Genomic DNA, 4,352 nt, shown 5'->3' with positions numbered 1-4,352 from the left:
TAATCGTGACTTTTCATCTCACAATTGTGAGTTTACAATTCTGAGAATTGTGAGATATAAAGTCGCAATTGTGTGTTATAAAGTCAAAATTGCGAGATATAAACTCACAGTTGTGTGTTATAAAGTCAGAATTGCGAGATATTTCTTGCAATTCGGACTTTTTTTCTCGCAATTGCAAGTTTATATCTCGCAATTCGGACTTTATAACATGCAATTGCGAGTTTATATCTCGCAATTCTGACATATTTTCTCAGAATTTTGAGATATAAACTAGCAATTGCAAGTTATAAAGTCCAATTCTAAGGGAAAAAAGACTGACTTTTCTGAATTGCATGTTTATATCTCACAATTCTGACTTTATAACATGCAATTGCGACTTTATATCATGCAATTATGACTTTAAACGTATCTCCCAATTGCATGTTATAAAGTCAGAATTGCGATATAAACATGCAATTCTGAGAAAAAAAGTCTTTTTTCCTTAGAATTGACCTCTCGCCGGCCCCTCCCCCAAAACAGCCATTGTCCAATCACACATCATAGCAACCGTTACTATGTGAGCAGGTCCGACAAACATTGACTCCAAGCAAGATGGTGAAGCGGTGCGCCCACGGCGTTTGTAAATCGGACACAGATACCCCGAGAGATTGTCTGGAGGAGATGTGTTCTTTCCATTCCCAAATCCGAAAACACAACGTGAGCGGTGCCTACAATGGATAAAACAGTGTGGACGGCCCAACTCCCAGTTAAATGTGTCGAACATTACGAAGCATAAATACGTCTGCTCAAAGGTAAGGCTAACAGCTAACTAGTTACCGTGTTGTCTAGATCTACTAACTAGAGGCAAGAACACAAATTGGACCAAAGTTATGAAAACGGCTATTCTCAAAACAACAGAACATTGTTGCTAACATACCCTTGTATTTGAACAAAATAGCTACTCGCAATAGACAATAATAGACCATAATGTATGAAAGAAAACTTACCCGGCAGTGCAAGAGCATGACTGGTCCACAAGGCTGTGCTGGTTGCATTTGAGGTACAGGTCATGGGGTTTCTCAGATTTCGCTTGATACCGGTAAGCATTAGCCTCGATAGTAGTCGTGTCTCCTTCATTGCGTATTTTTATATTTTGAATATATCCCTCCACTGCATACTGTAACCCCTTTTGCCTCGATCTGGAGGATATTGCGGAGGTATTGCTCCAAAAAAGGTCACTGACACGCACGGGTATACCTCTTCCCGTCATGGCAATCTGTCGCGCTGGTCGTGTTTGACCATTTGTTTGTCGGACGTAGCAACAGTAACTAAGGGGGGCGGGGCTCGGCGAAAGGCTAATTGGACTTTATAACTCGCAATTGCGAGTTTATATCTCACAATTCTGACTTTATAACACACAATTGCGAGTTTATATCACGCCATTCTGAGACTTGCAAGAATTGCAAGATGAAAACTCGCAATTGTGAGAAAAAAAGTTTGAATTGGGAGATAAAAAGTCACAATTACCTTTTAAATTTTTTATTCTGTGGCGGAAACAAGCTTCCATAAGTGACGCTGGGTGCAAGTAAAAAGGTTTCATTGTTCGGCGAGGTCCGGTTAGGGAGTTACGGCTGAAGGGTTAGTATTTGTTTTAGCATATAAACTCACATTTGTGTCCTATAAAGTCAGAATTGTGAGATATAAACTCGCAATTGCGAGAAAAAAACTTGCAACTCTGACTTTTTTTTCTCGCATTGCGAGTTTATATCTCGCAATTCTGACTTTATAACATGCAATTGTGACTTTATATCATGCAATTCTGACTGTATATCTCCCAATTGCGTGTTATAAAGTCAGAATTGTAAGATATAAACATGCAGGTCTGAGAAAAAAAGTCAGAATTGCAAGTTTATTTCTCGAAATTGCGAGTTTATATCTCACAATTCTGACTTTATAACACACAATTGCGAGTTTATATCACACAATTCTGACTTTATAACTAGCAATTGTGACTTTATATCACACAATTCTGATAAAAAGTCAATTGTGAGAAAAACTCGCAATTGTGAGAAAAAAAGGCCAAATTGTGAGATAAAAAGTCGCAATTACCATTTTTATTTTTAATTCTGTGGCGGAAACAAGCTTCCATAAGTGACGCTGGGTGCAACTAAAAAGGTTTCATTGTTCGGCGTGGTCTGGTTGGGGAGTTATGGACGAAAGTGGGGTGTAGGGTAGGGTTAAGGGTTAGCATTTGTTTTAGCATTGTGTTGGAAATCATCACTGTCATTGACATGACCAATGACAATTTTTTTTTTTTTTGGATTGGCTGCGAGGCTGAGTTTAAAGCTGCATTCAGTAACTTCGGGATTTCTTCGCTGTATTCTCGCTTTTTGCTCGCAGGTTTCTCTCTAGAGCTCCCCCCACAGCTTCGGAATAGATATTTGACAACACTGTTGTAAAAACTCGTTGGCTATTCTCAGACACCAGAGGCTAGTAGATCAACGACATCAAAGGAGATGGGACATTCTTTAAAACGTCTTCTTCATTCGGGTTCGAACAGCGTGAGGGAGCGCAATAATGACAGCATTTTAGCAGATTTCTTTTGGCCGTAAAGCAATTGTTTACATCGCGAGACCTGATATCACACGAGACTTCCTGACGCGGCGGCCAGCGGCCCGCCGGCTCAAAGTTGCAAGTGCGTATTTTCCGCTCAGGGGCACCAGGGGGGTGCGAAACGACCACCATTCAACCCGAAATAAGTAATATAACCATTCCAATGACTCCGAAACTGTTTAGTTAAGGTAAAAAAAGTTACTTAGTTCACCTTTAAACCACGCCGGTTTTGGAGATCTCACCCAAATTTGGAGATCTCCAGACTGCAGCCATACCCTTTTCATCATATTTGCTGGACCCGCCAAATAGAGCAGCTCTGAAAATAGATTATGATCATATTATTATTATTATTACTTTAAAACTTGTATTATTATTGTAGACTTACCATAGTGAGAGGGGGTAAGGCAAGAACAGGAAATTTTCTTATTTGTGTATATATTGAACTCATTAAATTCTCAACGTTTTTTTTTTGAGAATCATGTAATTTTTATGCGCTCTTTTCATTTCCCTTGAAAAACACACTCAGCCCATGCTGCCTTTTTAGGCACAGGAAATAAATGCTTGGTCAGCCCTCCTATAAAAACACACTCTGCCGTTCGAAGAAACACAAGGTACAGACCAACTGTTAGCTGAGCAGGAGGCAGGCCTTCGGGCACCGAACCGCCTGCTCTTCACCCACGGGCAGTGACGATGCCATCCGTGCCTCCAGCCCTGGTCCACATCCACTTTCTCTATGTCTCTCCCTCTCTTTCTTTCTCTGTCCGTCACACGTGCCCGCGGTGGAGACCTGGCAAACAGCGCAGTGCCTTGCCAAGGAAGATTTATACCTGGAGCTTGACCCAGTTCTGTTTGCATCTATATTAGCGAGGACAGAGGGCTGGGTACAGGGAGAGGGAAAGGTCATCGAGAGCCCAGGTACTCCACTGATGTATCAAGATGATGGAGCTGGCTAATTTAGTTAGCAACAGTTGTCCCCTCCGCTGCCACAGATGGTCTGCAGTCGCCGCAGCTCAAGGCGGAGGTTTAAAAAACGAACACTTGAACCGAGGCATTAAAGAACACAGCCCTGTATGTGAGAGATGGCGTTTTGTAGCAGCTGTGTGTATGTGTGTGTAAAATCGTGCACCGAGGCAATCGGAGATACAGACAAAGCCTGCGTACAAAGAATGATTCAGATCAATGACTTCATCTTCATTGTCTTAACCTTGAATTCAAATAGCATTTCTATTAGTATTCATAGGTATTCTCATATAAAGTGTGTTTCTAGTACATGTTAGACACTTGGAGAAAATAAGGTCTGTGACTAACAAAAGCTTATGATTATAATCTTCAGAAATAAACACAACTTTTATGAATTTTGAAGCCTAAATTCAATCGGCAGAAGTCAAAAGCTAAGCATGACCTCAACGTCACCATCACTAACTCTTTCAGTCTTTGCTTAAAAACATTTTCACCTGAAAGTTTGAGTTATAATAGTTTGCTAGAGCAACGAGGCTGTGAAAGCGGACTAGTGAATAGATGAGTTTACCAGTTCAGATGATGACGTTTAATGTCCCCGACAAGCTCTGTAGTCCCATTAAGACTCGCCTTTAACAAGACGAGTAAAAACGTTTAAAAAAAAAATCACAAGAGGGTATTACTGGTGTATTTTATATCGCTGAATAAAACGTGAAAATATCTTGAGCTTGTGTTCACCAAAGACCTTATTTCAGGCATTTAACCAAAAACCCATTCAAGAAAACCATTGACTTCTGGACAAC

Source organism: Rutilus rutilus (assembly GCF_951802725.1).
Source record: "Rutilus rutilus genome assembly, chromosome: 23".
NCBI lineage: Eukaryota > Metazoa > Chordata > Actinopteri > Cypriniformes > Leuciscidae > Rutilus > Rutilus rutilus.
This window is presented reverse-complemented; position numbering follows the sequence as displayed.